At 39.7% G+C, this 27,161-nt stretch overlaps 1 protein-coding gene across 2 annotated transcripts in view; it reads left to right on the top strand.

Annotated features, from left to right (window-relative positions):
• The window catches only part of fbln2 (fibulin 2), a 78,669-nt gene that overhangs the window by 9,357 nt on the left and 42,151 nt on the right, over positions 1-27,161 (top strand). The window lies entirely within an intron of this gene.

The following is a 27,161-nucleotide window of genomic DNA, read 5'->3' as shown; positions in this document are numbered from 1 at the left end:
GTTTTAATGACTCTGTTGAGCGCGAGGCCCGGCGGATGAACTTCTAATGGGTGAGTACAGGTTTCTGTTTTTATGGAGCAGGATCAGGGATTCAGAGAATCTATAGCAACGTAATTGTTACGTCTCATATGTTGATATGTTGATGATCTGTGTTTGTGATAACATGTGGCCGCTGTGCCATTATTTAATGAACTGTTGTGCTCATGTTGATGGCTATTTGTTCTATGCTTATCGACACACTGTGTAAGCTGCCTTTGTGTCGTTAGTGTTGGCTGGATAAAGCTATTTGAGATGCTTGATAGTTGCTGTGGTGGTTTGAGTGAGTGCAGGCTGTTAGATTAGAGTTGATGGGAGTTGCATGGTGAGCATCACCATGGTGACATAGCCATTCTCTACAGTGGCTCTGTGTGATATTAAGGATCTAATGCAGGGCTGTTGTGCTGAATCAAACTAGATCATATAGGTGTTGGACTACTGTGTTCATAAGACTCTCCACTAAAATGACATCATGTGAGACAGATACACTGAACACGTGTAATCAAACCGCTGATTATAGAGACTATGTTGATGATAAAATTATCCATTCTAAGGCCATTTGTACATTGATTGATGGTAACAAGGAAAAACTAGTGTGCAGTGGCTTGTGGATCAAGACCAGGGCCTGTATTCACAAAGCATTTTTATCTTACCACTAAGAGTACTCCTAAGTTACTCTTAAAGATGTAATACGTAAGATCCAGCTTCTTTTTCCACCTCCATAAGGGGCAGCACTTCACCTCCTTGCCCCTGTCCAGTTAATCATGTGGTTGTTTTCCCCATGTTCCTTATAATTTATTATTTATATGTGCATGTATTGTTGATAGTTAAATTGTTGATAGCACTGAAACAAATTATGAATACTTGTGATACAAAAAGTATGTTTTTATTTACCTATGAAAATATGAAGGCAAGGGGATACTGCATGACACATGGGTGTCAGGCTACAGCAGCATGGGGAAGGGTAAATGACATCATCACAAAGGCAGAATCATAAAATAAAGTTTATTGCCAGATAAGTTTTTACTTACAAGATATTTGGCTTGGTGTTTGGTGCAGTATACAATAAACATATTAACAGGGAATAATAATAAAAAGGTAAAATACTACAACAAGATATATACAATGAAAAAAACGGCGTACAAAAGTGTTGACAAAACTCCTGCTTAGCAGGATGTGCAAAAAAATCACAGTATAGACAACATCTGTTCTGTGCAGGGATAATACTCCAAGGTGTTACTTTGCCAAACACTTAGTTTCCGCACTGATCGGGTTGTTTCAGTTGGAGATGTTACTGCATCCCTCACAAACTCCACAACGATCATTTTTCCCTCGTGATTGACTTGTATCTTTTAAATCATTCAGTATCGTTTAAGGTTTCCAGAACACTGTGATGTGGAATGACAGCAGCCCTTTAAGATTCTCTATGATTTGGTCGTAGTGGGTTAGGAGTCCTCTCCACTGCTTCTAACTTCTCCCAGACTTAGGTGCTACTCTTAGACCTAAGTGTCTTTGTGAATTACTCTTAGTCAGAGAAGTGAGGAGTCCTTAAGTTAGGACTGAGTGGCCCATTATATTTAGGAGTCAATCATAAATCAGCAAGATATTAGCTACTTTTAGCTTAAGATGCTTTGTGAATATGGGCCCTGATTCCAAAACTTCTTTCCAAAAATGACACATTGCGTTGTCCTGTCTTGCACATGCTGCAGGATAAGCTTAGGAGGAGTTATCTGTCAGGGTGACAGGGTGCTCTTATGCCAGATAAACTGCTTTCTCCAGATAGAAACGCTCCAGACTACAGACAGGTGGCTGCACACAATCTTACAGTAGAGATAGAGGGGGAGAGGCTAGGCTGGGCCTCTCTTCAGGCTGCTGATAATGAAGTTTATCAGTGCTAATGGCACATCATTTGGAATGGCATTGGCAAAACATGCAGTATTTGGCAACTCTTTAACATCTGGCACAACTGGCCCCATTTTTTTTTTTTTTTTTATGAGGCTGGCTTTGAGCTGTTCTTTTTGAAGATGATAGGCAAGTTTTGTCTCACAGAATTTCATCTTCTCATGTTTTGGCATTTGTGATTCTTTCTGAAGGTTTCCTGAGGTTGCACTAAAATGTTTATACCTTATAGCATATTATACCCTTCTATTTTACATGAATCATAATGTCATTATTTTAACATATTGAAAAATGGAAAATCATTAGTGGTTACTTAAATGCAAATTAGAACGCTTTAAATCAGACACCTCCATCACACTACTATTTCTCTGCCTGACCGATATCAAATTGGTTTACAATAAAGCTTCAGCAATTAGTAGATAAGTTGTCAACAGAAAATTAATCAGTAACATTTTTGATAATTGATTATTTTTCATTTTCCAAGCAAAAATGCCAAACATGACAGTTCCAGCTTCCCAAATGGGAAAACTTGTTGCTTTTCCTGATCTTGATCTCCTCATACTTTAGTCAATTAAATATTTATATATATCAAATGTAGCTTAGTTTCAGTGCAGTGGAAGCTACACTGTAACTTAGAAGGAATAATTTGCGATGTACAAGTTACAATGTATGATGAAGATAAACAGTCATTGTTTATTTACAGTCACGTCACAGCAAAATGGTTAGATGGTAGTGCCTTTTGTTAGCCAGAGAAAAGCTCTTTCAATATTAACACTTGGAGTACATTTCTGGTGACAGTCTACAGCACTTCTCTTTATACATAGGATAACATTAACTTCATCGGAGATGGCACCACTTATTCTACTGTAGATGAAGACATTGGTAGAATTGAGAGTTGATGTTTTTATTGTATGATGCTATTGTGTGATGTGTCTATGCTCACCTTTAGATTAAAAAAAACTAACAAAAACTGATAAATGATTGTTAGCAGACAATTAAGTTGTATCATATGCTTGCTAGTTACATGGGCCCCTATTCACAAAGCATTTTATCTTACCACTAAGAGTACTCCTAGGTTATGCTAAAAGTTTTTAACTAAAAGTAAGCAAAAACTCCTGAGCTAAGAATGCAACTTTGTAGCTATGGCTGATGTGAATTTTCATGGACGAGCGTCCTTGCAGGAACCACAGCGATTGGTTGATGAAAGACCGGTGTGTGCAGGTGACAATGCATGTGCAACATCCTGCAGTAATAATAAAAAAACCACTGAGAAATAAACAAATTCAAATTAAATAATAACGGATCAGGTGCTGTTTACAAAATTAGTGCATTCTCTAAAATGCATCTGTATGATCAGGTTTGTGTCGACTTGGGAGAATTTAAATTTACTTTAAAAACTTACCAAACTGGCAGCCTATTAGCCGCAGTCTGTTTCAGCTGTACCTGGTGTATTGTAGCTGTGGTCCCAGCTGTGTGTTCAAGTGTGTGAAGATTTCCTCTGTCCCTCACCAGGTGACATCCAGCTGGAATATGATCCTTTCAAACAGCTGATCAGGTCACTCTCCATTCAGATCCATGACTCGTGTGTAGATCCTGGACGCTGTACAACAATGTCTACAGCTGTACAGGCAGCATCAATACAACCTGTGTGTTGATTTTGTTTCCCTGGTTACAAACACCTCCTTGTCCTGTGGTGGTGCAATCATTTTTACATGTGTTCTATCTCTGGCACCGATCACAGCAGGTAGACCAGCTATTGCCATGAAGCTGCTTTATTTCTCTGTAGTTGTTGAGCATCTAAAGGAAATCGTATGAATTGTCCTATGATGTCAGGTCAGAGCGCATTTATTGTTTGGTGAATAGGTCGGCTTTTCTCTGTTGCCAAGTTGTAGCGTTGCCAAACACTTAGTTTCCGCACTGATCGGGTTGTTTCAGTTGGAGATGTTACTGCATCCCTCACAAACTCCACAACGATCATTATTCCCTCGTGACTGAATCGTATCTTTTAAGTCATTCAGCATCGTTTAAGGTTTCCAGAACACTGTGATGTGGAATGAAAGCAGCCCTTAAAGATTCTCTATGATTTGGTCGTAGTGGGTTAGGAGTCCTCTCCACTGCTTCTAACTTCTCCCAGACTTAGGTGCTACTTTTAGAGCTAAGTGTCTTTGTGAATTACTCTTAGTCAGAAAAATGAGGAGTCATAAAGTTAGGACTGACATGCCGATTATTCTTAGGAGTTTCTCCTAAATCGGCAAGATACGAGCTACTTTTAGCTTAAGATGCTTTGTGAATATGGGCCCTAATAGCTTACATTACATGCACTTTTTCAGTACAGCCGACCGTCCATTGTAGGTCCACTTCCTTTCCCATTAGTGGAGTCTTTCTCTTCCATATTACCTGAATGATGCAGTGAGTGAAACGTCACTTTCTCTAGATTACACTATTTTACTTGTTTGTAGAAGGGCATTTTTTTGCAGTGCAGTACGTCTCATTTCTTCTGCCTACAGTCAGTTATATAAATGCTCAGCCAGTCAGATATACTTAACATACTGTCAGGGTCAATCATAGGAGGATGAATTATTTGTCAGGTAGCAGCTTCAATCTCCCTGTCGCTGGACTCAGGTGAGTTAGTCCTGAAGTGGCTTTTCAAAGGTTACTGACATGATAAATCAGGCATGATGACAACAGCTGCTTCAGGTGCGTATGTGGCTCAGATTTCCATCTGTTACACCCCCCCCCCCCCCCGCTGTGGACATTTTGACAGACAGTTGTGTTTCACCCACACTTAATTAAAGAAAAATGCTGATTCTTTTTGTGTCACTCATTAAATTTCTGCTGGATTTATTCTTTTTAAAAGAAAAAAAAAATTCAAGGGATATTATGTATTTTTCTTTGGCCTGTACTGTAACTGTGGCAAGAAACACTACAATGTTAAATCTGAAAGAGAGAGAGACCACTCATATTAAATGGTCATAGCAGAAACCCAATGTTGGTTATAATTACGTTGATAATTTAACAGGTGAAGGGTGTGCTCTCTCTCTCTTCGCTCTCGCTCTGTCTTGCTCTGAACGTGAGAAAACAAAAGTGAAGGCAAACTGTATATTGAAAGACGGAGCTGCAGTAGCAGCGGTACAGCTGCCACGCACATGTGACGCACACAGGTGAGGCACACAGTGTGTCCGATATCGTTGGGTACTTTTGAAACTACAACAAATCCAGCAGGACAGAGTTGCTAACGTTACCCTAAAGTCTCATATAGTAGCATCCGGGACAGGCCCACACTATGGGGACGCCTACACAGTGGATGTGTAAATCTTGAACTGGCACTTTTTCTAACATGACCTAAAAATTATAACTGATATATTGGTCGGCCGATTTTATTGGCCAATCTTGGCCGATTTGTAAAGGCACTAAAAAGCCACCCTCCTTCAAATTCTAGGTATAAAATATACTGGTACTAACAGGCCTGTTGTGCCACGTTAAAGGTTGCTAGGCTTGATTGGACAACTGATTTGTCATTTGCTGTTCTGGCTTTAGAGTGGAGACTCCCAGGCTTCCCTTCAGAAATGTTTTGCATCATTGGAAGCTGGTGGGAGCATCTTAGCCCTCTAATAGCTGGGGAGTATTTGTTCCAATACACAGTGCAGCCTGGCTCAAAGTGTTGGAAAGCTGAAATCCCAGTTCCCAGTGAAGTAACTGTTGAGTCACTGGTATCAATCAGATTTATTATGGTCATCTGCTATAGACCTGTAAAACATTAGTTATTACTCTTTTAAGATGCACAACTAAGACAATAACTGACTATTATCCTCTATAGCAGAAAACATGTTTTTATTTTCCTTAAGACAAGTGGACTCAGTGTTCCTCTGCAACCTCTGTCTTTGATCCAGATTCAAGGTCCCACACAGTCCTCTGACAAAACTGCAATCAAAATGCCAGTCATACTCCCAGGACATGACAGATAGGATGCTCACGGAATATGCTTCACAAAATCTGCCAATGGCCAATAATAGCTATTGGCTGTTCATTTTGTTACACCGCAAAAAGACAAGGAAAAAGTTTTCACGTCATCACTTTTAGAGGACCTCTTTCAGCTGTGTGAACGGAGCTAAAATAGCAGACTCTCTCAGACCTGTGTCGAAGTAGCCCGCATGTGTTCTGTGAATGCAAGACAAGAGTTTCCATCTGTTCATCCATAATCACTGCTTCCTGCGGGATATACAAGAGCTTTGTGTGCTTCAGAAAAATGTGAGTTTGATCTGAAATTTGGACTGTATCCAAACAGGGGAGTATGTACAAAACGCTTAGAAAGAATGTGTCTGCATGTCTGGATTAGTGGTAGAAATAATTTCCTTCTCCAAAGGATTTATAATAGGAACAATTCAAACTGAGCTGTGTATGTAAAGATGAAATGCTGTGCCCCATGTGATTTTGGGTGAAGTGACTGAGACTGGATTTTCTCCTTTACATCACATCACTTACAGCTTACAAGCACTTGTCTCATAACTTAAAGGATTCAGACCACATAGAAAGCACAAAGTGGGTTTAATGGTGCTTCTCCCAATACTCAAGCTTACAATATCTATGGTCAGATGCACACTTGTGTGACATAGCTCCAGTTATTGCTAGCAGACAGTGTGTGGACGTTTTTCAGAGTGGGACACACTTGGTTAAAATATGCAAGTTCTGTAAATCAGGCTTGCTGTAGCATGGGACCTCCCCTCCTCCCACCCATTCCTCTCCCTGCTGCGTTACATCCTTGTCGTGTACACTGCCTCAGTTAATGCAGGATTCAGATTCAGGAGCGTGCTAGTCTGTCAGTCAAGCAGCTAAAACTGGCTTGAAGCCTCAGGGCAAGAGGAGTGGTAGACCAGAAGCGTGGTCATGTATTGGTTGACAGCTGACAGCCATGAGCTCCCACCCATGACTTCAGGCCTCTCTGGTTGGTCAGAAGGAGAAGGCTTGGGGGGGTGCCCAGGTGGCTCACCTGGTAGAGCGCATACCATTAAGAGTCCGTCGGCTCAGGTCGAATGCAGCCCGTGGCTCTCTGCTGCGTGTCATCCCCTCTCTCTCCCTCTCTTCATGACTCTCCTGTCTCTGTCTCTCACTGCAGTTGTCACAGTAAAGCAATAATAATGCCTGAGAAAAACTTTATGAAGGAATATCTCTGCACTGCTGCCAGGCTGTTCGATGAGTCTGGTTCACAAAAGCCTTTGACAGTGCCTCTCCACATTAAGTTGTGTTTCAGGGCATATTTCAGCTAAAACATAATAAAACAAGTAGTGCTGGGTATTGCCACTGATTTCCTAAATTGATTCGATTCCGATTCATAAATTTTCGATATCGATTCAGTTAGAGATATTTCAGTTACAACGTCAAGGTTAAGACAACGGCTGTGCTGTGATTTCGGTTATATTTACTCAAAATGATCACTCAGAGAGAAAGTTAGAAGCTTGTTCACGTCAGCATAGAGAGGTGTGCATGTAGACGGAAAGCCTGACCTCACACTCACGACTCTCTTCTACTGACATTAGCTAAGGTTTGTCCAAAGTCGCTATCGTCATTGCTTATTTGGGGGAAAAAATTGCTAAAGGGTTTTTAAAAGTCATGTAATCTAGTGACAAAGGTTGCTAAGTTTGCAACACTGCTGTTCACACCAAATGATTCTGAAAGAGCAACAGCCAATGGGGAAACTCGGCTGGCTGACCAATGATGTAACTGTCAGTCAGTCAGTCAGTCACTCAGCGACATTGGTGTTTATAAGACTGGCCCTGCTAAAAAAGTTATTTACTAGAGTTTTGATAAGACCCACTGCTGGTGGGATTTCAGTTCTTTTCACTTTCTACAACAGATGGGTGTAGAACGATGAAGTGATGTTTGGATTAGCATTCATCAGATGTTAATTAAGTGTACTGCATTTCTGACTACAGTCTATTTCTACTTGGATTTTATTTCACAGCTCTGACTATCATTTTTAAGTGTTACGATAATTTTGTATTCAAACATTAATTAACCTCACTAAAATCGGTCCAGTGGGTCAAGACATGGTAGCTACCACTTTATTTAGAGGTAAAACTGAAAGCAAGCGTAACCCCAGCTTTGATTCCATAGGCAAACTGTAAGTGTGTGTAGAAGGCCAAAGTTAAACCGGGAAGTTCCTCGACTGTGATGACCTGTTTACAACAGGTAAAATTTTAGGGAAAAAATTTACTGATCACATAATTTCACTAAATACTACACCAATGTTATCCAACCCAAAGAGAGATTACAACATGGCTGCTAATCAGTATTTTCATCACAAGCTCCATCAGCTCAGCAGTGTTTCATGTCCAATTGCTAACAGATCAGTCATGGAGACAGGCAGAGATTTCTTTATGACCCAAATCAAACAGTTAATCACTGTAGTTTAGTCTAAGAGAGAAAGTGATGGTTTTTAGCTCAGCTCCACGTCATCAAGACAAAGGCCCTTTTTAGACCTGGTATTAACATGTGTCTTCAGTGATCCGATCACTACTGGTCAGCTATGGGTACGTCATTTCACACCTGGCTTTAAAATGCGTATAGATTGACCACTTGTGATCGGATCTCACTTCCCTGCTTTATATGCATGTAAACAGGTATGTGTTGTTGTTTTTAGCCAATCGACAGACAGGTCAGTTGTCAATGTGCTTGGTTGTGTTTGTGTGTGAGTGAGAGAGAGAGAGAGTGAGAGAGAGAGAGAGAGCTAGCGAGAAAGGGAGTGAGTGGGGCACTGAGGGGTTGAGTGGATCCATGCTCGGCTCACAGCTCTACAGTGAAATAAAGTTTTATCCATTTGAAATGGAAAAATATACTCGGCTCATTATGAAACTGTGTTGGGACTAAACAGACTGTAACAGAGGAACGTCAGTAGAGTAGTCGGTCCTTCAATGTGGCCCAGGACACATTTGCTAAATGTTAATACCAGGTCTGAACGGGGCTAAACTCGTCCTGTCTATAACGCTCTTTAGTCCCAGCACAGTCCTAGCACCTGGCTCTGAATGCTAATTGTTAATCATATAAAATTCAAATGATCACAGGTCACCTGTTGAAATATTTAACTTTTTTTTTTAATGTAAAAATAAGCAAATAGAGGAGAAGCTGGACTCAGGAAAACCATTTGCAGTTTGTCTTCGGCTCTGCTGTCTGCAATTTAAGCCAACTCTGTTTTATCACCCTATTACTTCCTCCAACGCCAATGTTGATGAGGAGCATTTGCATTATTTATAATGACTACCTCAGAAGGGCAATTTAATTAGTGCTGGAGGTTGTGAGGGAGAAGGGTAATTTTGGGACAGGCACAATATTTTAATGGTCTTCATTCAGAGGCAATTAAAGCAGTAGTCTGCAACATTTTCTACAACTGAATGTCTTTTTTTTCTATTTTCTATCATTAGTTCATGTGAAAAAAAACAGTGATACAACAAATGTTTAGTGCAGGAAAGCTTCAGAATAATGTGGTAGTTAGCATGAGTAGCTAGCATGGCTGAACAGACAAAGAACAGAGCCCCATTTACAGACACAAGACACAATCATTTGAAATTCAGTCTTTTCCACCAAGTCTTTTCATTGACCTACAGTACTTTTATTTGGCTACTGTAGACAAAGTACTCAAAAGGCAGTTTCTCTCTCCTCAGCCATCGAGCTCTGTGCTTGAAGGCTTCATCCACACGCATCCACATTTCTTTTGCTATGTTTACGCCAGGCGTCTAAACTACTCTAGAGTTTTTGAGTGCTTAAAACAGAGACTTTTGGAAACGCTGCTGACCCTGCTTTAGTTTGAAAACTCAGGAGTGGCTTTGTAGTCTGGACATGTAAAAATGGAGACCTTTGGAAACAATGACGCAGACACCAACATCGCTCCCTGATCGATCAAGACTACCAGAGGTGGAAGCAACATGGATATTGATTTACAACCATTGCTGACCTTATTGACTTTGTTAGTAGCTGTTCTGAAGTTTAATGCTACTACTGCCTTCTGTTCCCCGTTTCTAGTATTTTTTGCAATTACCAAACTGTAGAGTAGACAGTTAAGTGTAGTAGTGTGGATGTTGTGTAAGTTTTTTTCTTTTGTTTTTTTGGTTGGGATTGCTCTGCAAAATGTCATTATACTTCTGCAATTTGATCATTACCTCATACAAATAGGAGGCTTGAATCTTTCAGGAGACGCACATGATGTTACTTTTTTTTTCTTGTGATATGATAAGTGATATGCGCGCTACCAGGTGAGTCACGGGGGTGCTCTGCATGGTGTTAAATTAATGAATCCTGTTGACACTGAAATAACCAAAAGACAGAAACCAAAGAGTATATGGCTGCAGTGTGTAGAGGCTAGTATTTGTTTAAGCTAAAAAAGTTTCTGACTGTAAATTTTGTGTGTTTTAAGATGCTTCAGTCAAGTGAATGGACAGTCAAGAATTATAAAATGAATAAATCCATTCTATTCTATCATTTTGGCTCATTCTGCTTTCTCTGTATCTTAGGTTTATTTGAGTGCCACGTTAGCTTAAGGTCATAAGGACTCAGGCATTACTGATATGGGTTTGTCAGGGATGATGTTAAATTTAGAAGGCCAGAGATGATTTAATTATTTAAAGTATATTTTCTGGGGCTTTTTATGCCTTTATTGATAGCACAGTAGAGAGAGACAGGAAATGGGGAGGCAGAGAGAGGGGGAACAACATGCAGTAAAGGCCCGTCCGATGTGGGATTCGAACCGGGGCCGACTGCAGCGAGGACTGTAGCTTCTACATATGGGGCTCCTGCTCAACCAACTGCGCCACTCAATGCCCCGGATGATTTAATTATTTAAATGCCAAAAATGGCAAGTATTTAATTTTACCTTTAGCTTCATTCTTAGGATGGGAAAACAAATCTGACCCCTTTCATGGACTGGGATTGGGGAATAGAGAATTGAGTTAAGTATAATGTAGTAATAGAAACTGTGTGTGATTGTGTAGGAGCCAACATAGGAAACTAATTTGGTGTCTGCTTGTTGCAATGAGAAATTCCAGGAATAGTCACTTATTGCATGACTTGAAAAACACAACTCAGCCAAAAGCTCACTGCGGCAAACACATCAAAAACAAACACATCATTTTTTTCCAGATGGTTGCGTAATCATCTCTCATTATCTGAAATTATTTCAACATAGCATTTTGTTTCTAATTTTTAGCTCTTTAAGCCACACTTTCTTCCCTCTCAAGCAAAGCAGTTCTCTTTTCTCAGCTTCATTGTATCTACAGCTCTTCAACAACACCAGGAGGTTACAATTTATTACAGTTTATTTTATTTTTGTAGTTGCCACATCTAAGTTACAGTGCACTGTTGTCTGTCAGACAACTGGTAGATTGACCTTTGCCAGATCAAGATCGGGTCAAAGGAAGTCAAAAGGTCAAGAGAAAGTGCTTTTAAATGAAGTCAACCAGGCTCAGCAGCATGCACACATCATCAGGTTGTCTGATAGTGCTGCCAGCAGTATCGACTTGACCGAGGCAGGGTGTCAGTAACTCGAAGGCAAACAGAGCAAAGGGACACAATCCCAGTTATTTACGATGTCAGAGGAAGCTCCATCTGATTATCAGCTCCAAGATGGATGACCCTCAGGTGTCCTGTGTCTGCACCGTCTCCAATCCCTTGATTTAGCATGAGATCTATAGGTACCCTGAGGTTTTTTTTTCTTATTTGAAGTCTGGGTGTGAAAGCAGCATTACATGTGATAGATGGGAGTGTTGTGTTATTGCCTTGGACCCAAAGGGGAGTCAGTGCGACCCCCTTGAGGCTCAACACTTCTTGCAACCTGCTGTCCCTGGATAATACCACTGTTATGAAGGTCCGCTCGACTGCACACTCCTGTCCCAGAGTCAGCCTGACCGACTGTTTGACCCCAATCATCAAAACAACGCCGCCTTCTCTTCAGGCTGCAGAGGTGACCGGCTAGAAATATGGACCCTGAAAATTTTACATGTTGGTGTTTTAGTGCACAGTGCCAATGTTGAGGTAGTGGCCTAGACGATAACTATGATCCTAATTTGGACTGATCCAATTTGTGTCATTGTATTGTTCGGTCTGAGAAGAATTTGACACAGAAAAGAACTTATACTTCCCTCATTTCCTCGGCCTCTGGTGTTTTTGTTCAGCTCTGAATGAAATAAAACTCAGCTCCTCACCAAGTGTCTGGGTGGATAAATCAGACACAGATTTCTTTTTTACTATTATTGTTATTCCAAACAATGGAGAGAGTGTCTCCTAAGATGCCTGCATTAAAAGCAACTGGCATAGATATCGTGAATAATGGATGATATTGATTCTCATCTTCTGTTATACTTGCATATAACTCTGCATGATGGCTTTCTTTTACATATCTTAAGTGGATCTGTGAAAGCTTTTGCCTCTCAGCGCGATATCTCCTGCTTTGTTCTCAGCCGATGTCAGGGCCATTTTGCTCACGGGGTTTTGTTGGCAGGGAGCAAATCCTCTAAATAAAAGCGGATGGCGATGTAGAGTGGGTCCCTCGTCTGTCACCGGGGTCGTTCTGCTTATCTCTGACTGTGGAGAGATAGCTGGGTCACGAGCGCGGGCTGCCTGCTTTTGCTATGACCCCAGTCACACTGCTTTTGGTGCCGCTTGCCAGCAGTAAAGTGGAGCAGCACACAGTTAATCATGCAAAAACGACATTTGTTTCTGTGTTTGTAGGACTCAAGCATGAGACAGAGTCAACAAACACTTGGATCTGCTGTTGAATACAGAATACCTTTGTTTCTTCTTGAGGAGGAGTGGAGGTAATTAGAGAAACCAAAGAATGCTTTTTTTTTTTTTTTTTTTTTTTTTTTTTTTTGCATCTAATCAAGGCAACAAGCCTTTTTTGTAATAACATAATTTTGCGAGAAGAGCATGTGAAACTGTTTGAAGACGTGGAACGTGGTGCTTTGCCGCCAGAGGAGTCAGAAGTAAAGTGAACACACAATGAGACATCTTGTGCCTTTTTATGAAGTTAGATCATAAGTCATATGGCCAAAAAAAAAGAATCCTCTCTTTTACATCTAGTTCCATGCGGCGACGCAGACAGCTTTGGTTTTATGTTTACGATGAAATTCCTACATCACAATACAGTGGAAGGAAGTAGAATTTAGTTTGAATTTAAAAACAATATCTCTTTCTAGAAACTGTGTTATTACTACTATGGATAATACAGAAAAGATGTGTTTTCATAGGGGCTATTTCTTCAGCATAAAGTAGAACTCCATTGTATTGAGGCGGAGCCAGATATGTAAGAGACTTGGGTAAATAAAACCAAATCTACAGTATCCGGATGGCTACATTTTTGCCATGAGAGGTATCTGAGAAAATATTTTTTGCCATAATCTTGGTGAAACAACCCTTGAAACATTCATGCTCGAGAGCAGATAGTGTAGTTGTACTGGAAAGAAACAAGCCTCTCAGTCTTTCAATTAAATATGAGAGAATATTACACTTGCTGTGCAGTAAACCTACTTAACATACAGAATTAAAAAATGATTCAGTTGCCCAGGGGGCATTTTACAGACAGTGAAAGGAAGGCAGTAAGGAAGTGGGCATCAAAGGAGCACGAAACTGACCATGAATTGTGAATCATAGCAAAACCCATATCAGTAGCTATGGAAATCTTTTTGTATGGATATTGGGCAAGCTGTGTGAAATGTAATTCAATAAAACTATACAGGTTTAGTACTGCAAAAGCTATGGATGTCAGCCTTCAGCTTTGTTAATAATAATGATGATAAACTAAATTTGTAAAGCCCCTTTCATACAAGAAATGCAGCTCAAAGAAATCACATGCACCAAATCAACATGAAAAAGACACAAAACAAACATGAAAACAAGTAAAGTAAAATTAGATGGAAAATAAAACCTACTTGATAATAATAACAAGATAAAATTACCTCAATAAAATGTAAATTAAAAAGATATAGTATAAAATACTAAATGGGACCTTGGCTCTGAGGCAAACAGGTATACAGAACCTCTTTTTAAAGTCTAATTTATCAACCAACCACTGACATCAACACTTATTACAACAACAAAAGTTCAGATCTGTATCAGGAAATACATAACTAGTTAAAGGCTTAAGTGAAGAGATACAGTTTTAGCTTTCTTTGAAAAACATTTAGTGAGCTGGCTTCTCCTATAGGTGGTGTGTTCCATGGCTTTGGGGGTGTAATCCCTGTTTTTCTCACTGCTGCTGTTGGAACCTTCAATAAAGCAGCAAGAGATGATCTCAATAGGCGTCATACACCAGCCATTCTTAAGAAGAAATTTCTTCTTAAAACCCACTCACGCACTTTTTACGAAGATTCTGACATTCACCAATGTTTTCTTATTTGGGATTTGTTCTTAGGTAAGAACAGAATCTACGCGCACTCAAGAGCGTTCTTGCATACATTTGGGTGCTGACATGATTGAGCAAAATAAGTGGTTATTGTGTTTTCTTCAGTTCTACAGTTATATAATATTAAATTATTTAAATTACAATAATATTTTTGTTATTTATAAAAAAAAAAAAACCTTTTGTTATTTTACAAAGCATTATGGTCTCATAAATGACATTTCAGAACTACTAAAATTCGTTTTGCGTTTTGATTCCGGTTTGCCGTCTTTAGATTTTCGTTTTGGCAGTTTCTCAACTTTCCCTTACGGTATCTCTTTGTGACTTCTGTCTGTGTCTGCACACGACCCTTCAGTCTCACGCCCTTCTGAGGGCATATTCAGGCGTTACCTACGCTAATTAGGGCCAACTGGCGCACACTTTCAGTTTACGAGGAGATTGGCATTCATCAATCTAAGAACACAGGTGCGCACAATTCTGTGGTTTAAGAACACGTTCATGAATCTGACGTAGAGTTTTCTTAAGGACTTTCTTAAGAACAACTTACGAACAAAGAATTTAAGAAAGTACTTAGGAAGGTATTGGTGAATGAGGCCCAAAGTTGTTGGAGGTATATAGTTATTAAGGAAGTTAGCAATCTAGCTTGGTCTTTGCCCATTAAGGGCTTTGAAAATAAGAAGGAGGAACTTAAAATCATTTCTTAATATAACCAGAACCCAGTGCAGAGCAGCTAAAACTTGGTTCTGGTGAATAGCCAAACTGCAGAGTTTTGAATGAACAGTTTTTTACTTTACAGTGATCGAGTCTGTTTAGAATAAATGTCTGAATCCGTTTTTCATCATCCTTTTGATTTGTAAATGATGTTTTCGTTGTTGTTTATTACATCTCACATGAAGACAAGAAGTATTTACAGTTTTCAGTTTGGTTAGTGTAGGCAGTAACCAGTACTGAATTAACCTGCTAGAGGACCCTGGGAAAAGATGAGATGACCCCTCAGGTTCTCCCAGTCAATAACAATAATGAAACACTGTGTTAAAGGAGTTCTTTGGAGTATTGACAATTTTAACCTGTATGTGCTGCTCCCCTTGACTTTATGGAGCTTTATAGTGAGTTTCAGAAGCTCATGTTACTGTTTAGTTGTTTGGCCCACATCTTTACTGTTTTGGTTCACTCTCACTCTTCCTCATAGTTTTGATTTCGGATGCAGAAGGCAACTGTTTTTAGACAAAAAGATGGAAACACCCATTGTACACTAAGCGCTCAGCAGTAAAAAGCAGACAGACACAGTCAGAGCTCGTGAGCCTGGAGCATTCAAAGCCAGATATTTGAATGTGACATTTGCCAGGTGAACAGAAACATAACTCCAAATAAACAAGACTAGGTAAAACCAAAACCAAAAATCATATGTCTGGACCGCCTATGGTCAAATCCTGATTTTATAACTGTGACGTTGTCTGACAAAATCACCAAACACATCAATGAAAGACTGAGGTGTGATTTCAGCTTTACTTATAAACACTCAGAGAGAAAGTTAGGAGAGACAGATCTTTCTTTTTTAAGTTATTTTTCCAGGCTTGGATTGGATTGGCTTTTGCTTTTATTTCAGTCATAGTGAGAAAGAGAGAGAGAGAAAGAGAATGACACACAGCAAAGTGCCACAGGCTGGACTCGAACCTGGGCTGCTGCGGCAAAAAATAAACCATAAGCATGCACTTTACCAGGTGAGCCACTGGGAACATCATCCTTTTTTTGTCTGTCACAGAGCACAGCCTCCCTCTGGGATTCACAATAGTGTAGCTTTTATTTGTTTCAACTCCATAACGTGACAGACTTTTATTACAGGCAGGTCTTTATGTCTAACTCCCTCTATTTGATATGTAGAGTTGGTCATAGCCTCGTTACCGATGACTTCTCTCTCTCCCTCTCTCCTGCTCTTTCTGCTCTTTGTGTCTTATGTTTAGTTATTCCTCTGCCTCCTTTAGTAATAATGATACATGTAATGAAAGTAGTTTACACGGAGTCTCACTTGTTTTGGAAGTGTTCCTCCGCTCCCCTGCAGTCCTAGAGCAACCGGGAGACCAGAGCTGCTCAGCAGATTGCGGCTTGGCGCTCCACTGAGAAGTGGTAGAAGTACCATCAGTCAGTCAGTCAGTCAGTCAGTCAGTCAGTCAGCTAAACAGTCGGGGACTTTCACGATTACAGGGCTGGTCTCGCTGTTGTGGTCCAGCCAAAAATAATGTTGCCCCGTAACTAGTTGATGTGCTAAGAAGTTATCAACTTGTTATTGTTGTGTTCATAAGTTTCCCACAAGTGACCAATAAATATGTTACTGTATGTTTAAGAATGTGACAGTGTTAGCATAATATCTACTGAAAGACAAAGGGCCATATGAGACAGAATGGCTAACAATGCTGCTTAAAAGAAATGATGGAACATTTTGAGAAATTTTGGGCATTTTTTTCACATTTTTCTCCAAGAGTGAGGGGTGAAGATCAACATGTCAGTTGGTGAACTTTACAGGTGTTGGTATGTATATATTTTAACTTTGGACAGAGCCAGGCTAACTGTTTCCCTTCCTTCCAGTCTTCATTTTCACATCTCACTCTCAGCAAGATGGGGAATTTTGGGTGGATGGGACTCTGCTGCAGTTGCCTCCTTGGCTCAAGTGATAATCCAACCTTGTATGTTGTCAGTTTCCCCACAACAAATCTTTCTCACTTCATCCTATCTTCTCTCTGTCTCAATAGGCACTATTACCTTTCAGAATATACTATTAGGAGCTCAAGGTCTGTATTTCCTCCCTCATATGCCAGAGTACTGACTGCTGAAATGACTATTTTTTTGTTGAAACTTTCAAAATGGGTTTATTTCACATTTTCAAATCTGGGACCAAAACACTTCACAGTGGGGCTGCTATATGGCAGATGTGAGATGTCGATTTGAAAGAGTGTTGACAGGAGTGCAGCTTTTTTAAACTCATGTCTGGTCATGAAACATAATGAACATAATGAAATATAACGGAGAGAGGATGTCCCAGAATCTAAAGGAAATTACAATTTGCTCACTTTGGGTGTGAATAAGGTTAAACTTGAACCATGCCAACGTGTTTATAAATTGTGCATGGATGGCAGCATTTTATGACATTTGTACTCGTAAAGCAAAATTGGGTGACATAATTAATCTTACAAGCTTAACTAAACGTGAAGCCAACTTTTTAGGCAAAATTTGGAACAGTGACAAAATTTTGTTTGTGCAGTTTCACATTTGGAGGAAAAAACAGCAGTAGACACTTCTCACAGGGCAGTGGGAGCTGGGCACGGGGGGGGGGGGCACTGTGGACAGGCTGCTGTTGACGGGAGTCTGGGGCCTGAGAGATTGCCAGACATAAAAAGGGCTGACTGGTGTTGGGAGGCCAAATGGCCATGCTGGGCATTGCTAGGAAGTGAGGTGTAATTGTTAAAAGCAACCACAAAGCCGGTAGCTCTGTTGTGTCAGAAACAAGAAGCAAAGAGCGAGGGGAAAATGCTGTATTTTTGACTTTGCCTCGAGGAAGGTAGAGACAAAGATGAAATGCTGTACTGTGCAGGCCTTTCTTTTTTTATTTTGGTGAAACCACATATTTCAGGGACAACCCTGACTCGGTGTAAGGACAGTCTTTTCAAGCCTCCGGTCCATTATATTCCCATCTGCTTTACAGATGAAACCCTGGGGGGCTGAGTGAGGAGGAAGGCAGAAAAGAAATGGAGATGACGCTCACATATCGTATCGATGTGGTCATGTTAAAACCATCCAGGAAATTCAGCAATCCGTGGGCTGATTTTAAAAGAAAAAACTGTGTGAAGGCTGTTGGGCATGGTTGTTCACCAGCTGACATTGTAGAGGTACAGAAAACCCACCTGAGACCACAACGCGCTGCAATTATTTATAAACTTCAGCTATTTTTAAAGCGACAGTAAAAGCGGCCTTTTATGTAAAAAAGACCTGTCCTTCCAGCTGAAATTCAAAAAGAAATAGGTGAGAAGGGTGGGATCTGTGGCTGGAAATGTTTTCACAGACAGGAAACTGTAGATTAAAACTTAGTGAATGAGAGGCTGGTTGTGTGTGAACACACAGGGACAGCTGCGTTTAGTTCTTTTCTCCTTGTAGCCTTTGGTATGAAGATTTATAGAGTTTATTGATGCTGGTTAAAGTTGAGCACCTCTCTTCTTAGCTAAACCCACTAAAAAGTTCCATACATTGGGTCATTGCAGAGGTGGTGATCCAATATAAATGACTGAATAGTGCAGCTTTAGGGCTTATCCTATTACTGCAGACCTAAAATTGAGACCTGAACCTGTCTAAATCCAGCTCAACAGGTACTGGCACATTTGAGACCCAAAATCAAAGCTGTATTTATGCTTTGTTTTAGCTATTATTAACTGTCAGCACGCCAGGCTAATGTAACACATTGGCTGTGCTGTCTCCCTCTCTCCTCCCACTGGGAATTGCATATTTTCTTGCAACACATGGCGTGCATGGACTTTGACATCTGGTAAAGTCAGGAAGAGAAGTTTCTCAAGTTTTTCATTATAGAATTAATATTCATGACAAAATAAGTAATAGTCAGGGTTGTCAGAGTCATATTCAGGTGTTGGTGAATCCTGATTGGTGCACAGACATATGTGACCTCCCCCTTCTGTAGCTGAATCCTGGCCATGTCAAATAAGTGAGAGGAGCGAAGACAAAAAAACAAATATCTAATGAAATACTCCCAAACAATTCTCAGTTTGACAGAAAATTGTGTGTTCATGTTGTAGAAGATCACCTGGTCATGATTTTGGAATATTAAGCTTTAATTAAATTCATATTAAATGTCAGAATTATAGTGTCTATAGCAGGATTTTCCGCAATGTTTCTCTTTTAGATGGACCACAGCAATGTCCATGACTAAGTGAGTGAGTGATTAGGTTAGATCATTGTGCCGCTGAATGATGCAGAACTTAGTCATGAACTGACACCACTGGTCGTCTGGAGTGTTGGAATTCCCCCATTGGCTCTGTCAAAATGAATTGGCAAGATCAAGTAGTTTTACCAACTTAGTGCATTTATTACTAGATTTACAGACTCTTTAGACAATTTGTAATAACTTAAAAAAAAAAAAGTCTTGAGATTTTCTGGACAAACCTTACTACTTTACGAAGAAGAGAGTCACCAGTAACTGCCCTGAAAACGACAGGGCACATGTCTCTGTGTGTTTACTCTGTTCAGTGAGTGGCAGAGAGGCGGAGCAGCGGTTGGTTACCCAGATGGAGGCTGTGTGAGAGACAAAACAAGAAAGATATTCTGTCTCTTCTTACTTCCTCTCTGAGTGATCATTTTTCAATCAGTCCAGCTGGAATCACAGCTCAGTCTTTGTCTTTAATTTGGTGTTTGGTGATGTTGTCAGACGACGTCGTGGTTATAAAATCAGGATTTTAGCGGCAAAGCAGCAGCTTGGAAGTTGTAGTCTTAATGGGGTGTGTTATGGTAAATGAGAACAGTTTTGTTAGAAATTCAGCTGTTTTAAAATACTGTAAATGTGAGAAAAGAGAGGAGAGAAGTAAACAGATAAAGGGCTGACACTAGCTGACACGAGGGTTAGTGTAAATATGACACAATGACGTCAGTTGTTAACAGCAGTTACACAACAGTTTTCAACTACGTTCTCATACATGGTCCAACCATATACTTGGTTTAGACCTTCTTCTTTTTCTTATTATACCATAGTCCTGAACTTTAAATGAGTCTTATTATTATTATTATTATTATTATTATTATCATTGTTAATAATACTAATGAACAGACGGTTAATAAATAAAATGCAGGTATTTACAGTATACAAGAAACTTCTAGCCTGTAATCTGATTGAGTTGATACTTTATTTCTGTTTTGGTGGTGTACCTTATGGACAATCAATTCAAAAAGCCAAGTCAGGCACACTTTCAAATCAGCATCTACAAATCTTTATTTTGCATTCATCCAGTTTTTAACAAATATTTCAGCCACTCTTGCCACTAATGTTTTGTATTAATGCATACCTGTGGGTTTAACATCCGCTCATTGTTTGGGATCGAGTGGAGGAGAGAGTCAGGCAGGAAAACACTGACACTTCTGTATCATCACTATATCATTATGTCCTGGACTTGCTTTCACACACTCAAAATACCCTGCCAAACTATAATACAATGGTGAAGTTCCTAATTTACCAAGGTGCCATACACTCATTAAAGCTTTAATGTTAAAGCTTTTACAACTTAGTTCTGAGACATTGTACTTTCCTTCACTTTCTTCATTTACACATGGACTGACAGTCCCAGGCAGAGCGTTATTCTTCATTTAGGAAAGAGTTTTACACTTTGACAAGCCTTTTAGCATAAAGCTTTGACAGAATGATGATGGGAATTGCATAAAAAGAATCAATGTAGTTGATTTAATAAAAATTGAAGTGACATTTGGTTCTGATGATCATCATTAGTCTCATTCATTCTAGGACGAGAAGAGGTGCTGGTTCATTGGAATATATCCTAACTTTTCATTGATGGAAACCACCCAAATGGTACAAAATAAGTAAAAAGTAGCTCAATTGGGCGGAAAATCATCCAATCTGGCAACGCTGCTGGTGCTCCCAATATCTGTAATGGGCTGAGCAAAAAAGATCACACAGGGGACGGGAGGGGGCTATGTTTTCCATTCCATCAGCACTTCATTCTGACCACTCCATTTAAAACACATCCCGACCTATGAAAATCTGGATTTAGTTCAACAAATGTCAGGCATGATGAACAGAAGAGCGATGCTACATTTGGGCTTAAGCCAGTGAGCCTGGTGCCACGTATGTTGGTGAATCCAGAAAAAACTAAGCAAGTGAGAGACATAGCAGAACACATACAGACAAGCATTACATGACAAAGACAGAGGACAGAACCAAAGTACAAGGTAGGGGTTGATACACTGATGAAATTCATGCAACTTCAATTTTCTTCTTTTCCCATATGTGACAAGAATTGAAGCTATTCCTTATGTCTCCAGAACTCCCTCCATGGTCATACTGGATTAAACAGGTCGAAGTAACAACACGTTGAAACCGTTCTCTTTCCTTCACTAGAACCCTGTATTTCAGGGACTTAAAGAACCAGTTTATAGGATTTAGTGGCATCTAGTGGTGAAGTTGCCAATTGCAACCAAGTGATTAGATTGCCTTAAATCCTTCACACTGGTCCTTTAATATGCCTCTGAATGTTGAACGATATTCCTGCCAATCTGCTGTATTACGTGTACTGTATAATTTTGACAGTCTGCTCATATTGTCCTGGAGAGGGGGTAAGTCACTTCTGCTCTGCCTGGTTTATTTGTTTTGGAGGCATATTGATAAATGACTGTTACTATGTGTGTCAGGGTGAGAAAAGCTTGTGACTGTGCCAGAGCAGTGGGAGCTGAGGCAGTTAGCATCCTTGTATTGTTCTGAACCATTACCCGCTCTGGCCTGCTCGTATTATTACATCGTAAAAACGACACTCCCTGAATGGCCTGAGTGCCTCATCAGTCCATTCATACTGGCTGCACAAATAAGCACATCCAAACAGAAAGCATTGAGGCAGGAAAGATAGAATCCATCATGTTTCACGTCTGTGAAAGTTCAACAGGAAGGTAGGGACTCGTTCTTCCCAAAAAATGTGTTGGAGGCAGTGTTGTTTTGTCTTGGTCCAGCTGGTATCTTTGCAATTCAGCCCCACTGTATATCTCTATTTCTCCGTGCTTATTCCATTCCATGCATTTGAACCATAGGTTTTAATGGTTATATGGATTTTTGGATTAAAGTTGCCAATGCAAATTGTTTGTGCCACTATTAAAAGTTTCCCATTTCCCCTAGAGTTTTATGGTTAACAAAGTCCACAGGATTTTTTAAACACCTAAAGCATGGGGTATTAAAACTGACATGGTTTTTTATCATGATTTTTTTTTTTGTAGGATTTGCAGCTCTTTAAAGCTACCCTAATCAATATTCATATATTAAGAAGGGAAGGAATGACTATGTGTAATGTAAAAGGTCACTCATAGTGACGTAGTGACAAACGCACAGAACATTATTTTGCAACTCTGCAGTTTTCCTCACCTCTAAGTAGCATTTTCAGCTCATTGTTTAGATTTTTTTAAGGCTTACTACTGTACTCTCCGATAAAAGTTCAATCAAGGGCAACTGAACTTGGTTGTAGATACTTGAAACTATACTCTGCTGGTTCATTCTCACTTATCTCATCAACCATCTGTCTAGCCACAGCAAACAATCGTTTTCAGCAAAAGCACACTTTACACCAAATGGTTGACAGATATCTCTATAAGGTGATAATATGTCAGTGTTGTGTTTACAGTTTGTTCTCCGCTGTTTTAAAAGTATTATTAATTGGTTTCAGAGTGAAACACTTTGACAAAAATGAAAATATGTGTGACTGTTGTCAGGGGCTTTATGTGAGTAACATTAACATTCATGTGGAGTTGTGCAAGATTTTCTATGTCCACCAGCTATTCGCTAACTTAGTCATTTGTTGCTGGACAGGCAGCTTACAGTGGGTTTATTAAAGCTATTCATCTGGAAACATGAACCTACTGCTGTCGAAAATGAGAACCAAATTCATGGACTGGACAACTGGAACAAGCTAATGGCGCTAAAATGCTACATAGAGCTGAGGGTGAATGTACAGTTGGGTGACAATTCTCTGTGGGTTTGTCTCAACAAACAGCTCCTTTGATATTACACATTGTCATTTGATCCATAGTTGATATAAAAAATATTGATGAGTACAGCTTTAAGGCCTATCAAATCCATCTTTTTAATGGCAGGAAAACTCTGGAACACATTACTGTCTTTAAATGAAGAATTCATTGAATACTGAATAAATACTTAAAATAAATTTTGCAAATATGACAACATGTCATTTCAGTTTTAACTTTCTATTTTTATGTAAGTTTACTTAGAGAAGAACATCAATCATGTCAGTAGTGGTCAAAACTAATTGGTTGATGTATTTGGACATCAGCCAGTATATTGTCACTATATTGTCACCTCATTAATACCTAAGTCATCCATACTACAGAGCCATTACTGGCTGCAAACATTAATTATATCACCTGCTGCAGTTGTTGCCTGGATGTTGTCATACATTCCCAGGCGGCGCATATATGTGTGACGTGTCTCAGTGTGGTGTGAGACAGGTCTGTGTTTGGCCAGACAGAGTAATGATGGGAAAGCAGTGTGGGGCCAGGCTAATCAGTCCAGACAAACCCCATGGGAGTTCCTTAAGTGGGTGGATGTCTCTTATTTTTAGTTTATCTGCTACAGAGCAGCCCAGTTTGGAGGCAGTGCTGCCATCCCAGCAACCATGTTGACTCTTTGAACAATAGCTATTGACAGAAGTGTGGTTTATGAGATATAAATATATCTGCTTGTTTCCATTGTTTCCCAGGTAACTGGCATGCTACTCCTGAGTGTTAAGCTGCATCTCACCCTCTGGTTGAACCTCATGTTTGGCCTTTTGGCAAGCACTCCTGGAACATACTTCACATAACAGCGGGAAATTGCACTGCTTCGAACTTTCTCATTTAGTGTCAGTGTGACTTCAAATAAAGCCCCACAGTTTCCTTTGTGAATAATCAGACGGGGATGGTGGTTTTACTTCTGGAAAACATTTAGTCATGTGAGAGGCGAGCCAGTACTTTTGTGAGCAGTCATTTCCTCCTGTTGTATTTATTCGTCTGTCTTCAGAGCTGCTTTGATAACAAAAGGTAAAATACCTTAAACCCCACCTTATTCCTTAAAAACGAAAATCTTGCTGATTGCATTGAGACCATCAAAACAATGATAAATCAGCTTCAGACATTACTGTGTTCAAGTTTCAAGTCTTTTTAAAGTACGTTCTCAACAAGGACATGGACTCTACAATACTAATATTTTACACTTATGTTTTGGGGTGAAATATTTCTTCTCTCAATGTGATACTATTTTCCAAAGGAAGTCCTTATAAATTATGTACAGTAAGTAGCAGACAGCCTTTTCTGCAAATGATTGTTTGCTCAGCTTTAAGGGAGTCAGGGCTGAAACTGAAAGCAACCAGCTGAAATAAAGAGAAACTCAAAGTAGAGCTAAGACTCGCATGGCTCAACTGTTCTTTTTTTTAATCTGAATGGACACTGTGCAGTGTGGGATTAGCAAAGTTAGACATACTACACTTTTGAGGAGAATATAATGGATATTACATCAAGAAAATAATGCAGGTAGGAGATTATCAAATCTGATCGCAGTGCTTTATTTGACACCATGTGGAGCAAATTCTCTGATGTAGCTGTTTTTAATTACGAGCAATAAGCTTCATAATTCAAGAGGAAGTCACACAGTGAAGTGTAATGAACTCTGCTATGTAAATGTATTGTACAAGTGTATTCAATACTGGATGCTCTAATGCATCAGAACGCAGTGACTTGATTTATTGAAATTTTGTTTTTGTTTTTTTGTACATATATTAGGCTCATGTCTTCAGAGTTATAAAACAAAACTTAATTTCACAGTAGAAGAATATGAAGAATATGCAAATGTTCTGTACTGTATATAAGCCAGTGAAGGTTTATTGAGTTGAGAAAAACAAAAGCTCTTTGTCAGTGGCTTTTCTTCAAAGGGCACGGAGTGAATTTTGGTGTGTGTTTGTGTGTGTATGGTTGAGCGTTCATGCTAATATGTGGATAAAAGCAGCAGAGTGAGACGGCTTAGAGTCTGACATGGAGGCAATGGGGAAGCTGACGAGCTCTCGGCGCTCTATAGTGCCAAGCGGCAGCAGCAGCTTGCCTCACAGTGTGTTCTTCCACCAGCTGAGATCCATGCAAAGCATCCAGGCTTGCTGTTACTCACTCTGCAGTGGGGGGCCATTTCAGGCTCTGCGGGACCAGCAGAGTAGCAAAGAATGTCAGTGATTGCTGTGACGGCTGTTCTCGACGTAGGCAAGGTTTGCTTCCAATTGCCTAATTGGAAGAAAGGAAGATTTTTTTTTTTTTTTTTAAGCATCAGCAGAAATGTGAGATTTAGAAATATGAAATGCATTCATTCAGTTATGGGGATTTAATGGGTCCCTGGTTTAACACATGTTTTATGCTCTTTTCTCCCAGTTGATGACATTGAAACGATCCCATTTTCCCTCTGAATAAGAGGATGGCAGAATGGAGATGGTTTTGAAGAGGAGCCATTACTGGAATTTATTTTGGTATTCTTTCACTGAATGACTTTAATGGCCATTTAATAATGACAACTGATTTAATTCACAGAGCCATGTATAAAGCTATCTTATGTCAGCTTCATTAACCATTCAGTATTACTTTCATAGTGATACATAATCAACCTTGTGTGGATGAATAAACCCTCTGCATTACATAGTATTTTACCCCCATAAAAATGTCATGTTATGGCCCTTTATTTTAGTTTTTTTGCCTTTTTTCTGAAAAATCAATCATCAATCAATTTTGTGGCCAATATAGTACACCACCACCCACAATACCCTCTACTCTCAGTATAAAGAGAGCAGAATTATCAAAATCTGTCAACAAAAGCTGAAAATATATAATCTTGATAAAAGCGGATCTCATGGGTGAGCTTTTGTACTGGATTACATTATATTGTACATGAGTATTTAATAAAGTAGCAAGTGAATGCAGGCAGTTGAAGTTTTATGAGGTTTTATCAAGTGTAAGCTTCCACCTGCTGTTAGTGGCATACTGTGACATATAAGTGTGTGAAGGATGTTTCATACCAAAATGCTCTGTGGAAATTGTGGATGACTTCACTATATATACTTTGATGTGTATGTATGTGTACACGGGTTTTTCTACCTTTGTATTTTTAGCCATGCCAGCAGAGACTCTGGGGACTGTAATGTTGGTCAGTTCAGTTTATCTCAGCATCTACTGGAAGGATTGCAATTAAATTTAGTACAAGGATTCCCACTGACTTTGTTGATCCCCTGTCCTTTTATCTAGTGTCATTTTATGTTTTGACACAGTTGGATGGATTGCCTAGAAACTTGTAGTAATTGGTAAGAATTTTGGTGATCCGATGATTATTTTTTTCATTTACCATCATCAGGTCAAAATTTCTACATGCACACTTTGGTTCATGTAGATAGAGCTAAACGAATGACATTCCTGTCAGCCTCAGCTGTACATTGTGTTTAGTGCTATTCAGAAAAAGCAAGCAAGCTAACATTGTTAACTAAGATGCTGACCATGTTAAACATTAACTGCTAAACATCAGCCTGTTAGCATTGTCATTGTCATCATGTTAACAAATACTGACATGAAATATCTGCTTTTTTGAGAAGAACCAGATATTTTTTTAAATAGTTGAAACCAGATAAAACCAGGTGAGTTTCAGGTTCTTCCAAACCTTGGAGGTGCTTCAACTGCCAGACTAGTAGCGATGTACATAAATGCTGACACTTTGTCAATCTGTCACACTTCTTTCTTCTCTGACCATGTTGCATCCATCTACCAGTCGAGCCACTTTGCATTATACAACATAAGATATACCAGATCTAGTACACCGCCCAGTTCTTGGTCCAGGCCATGGTTATCTCTTGCCTCGACTACTGCAGTGCCTTTCTGGCGGGCCTCCCTTCACACTCAGTGAAACCCAGATGGTCCAGAATACAGCAGCCGTCTTGTCTTCGATCAGCCTAAAAGGTCACATGTCACCCCGTTAGTCATCGACCTATTGCTGCCCATACCAAGTCACTATTGCCTTCCCACTGAGTGGCTTCTGGGTCTGCACCATCTACTTGAACTCATTCAT

The sequence above is a fragment of the Seriola aureovittata genome, chromosome 2 (genome assembly GCF_021018895.1).
Source record: "Seriola aureovittata isolate HTS-2021-v1 ecotype China chromosome 2, ASM2101889v1, whole genome shotgun sequence".
NCBI classification, from domain to species: domain Eukaryota; kingdom Metazoa; phylum Chordata; class Actinopteri; order Carangiformes; family Carangidae; genus Seriola; species Seriola aureovittata.
This window is presented reverse-complemented; position numbering and strand designations above follow the sequence as displayed.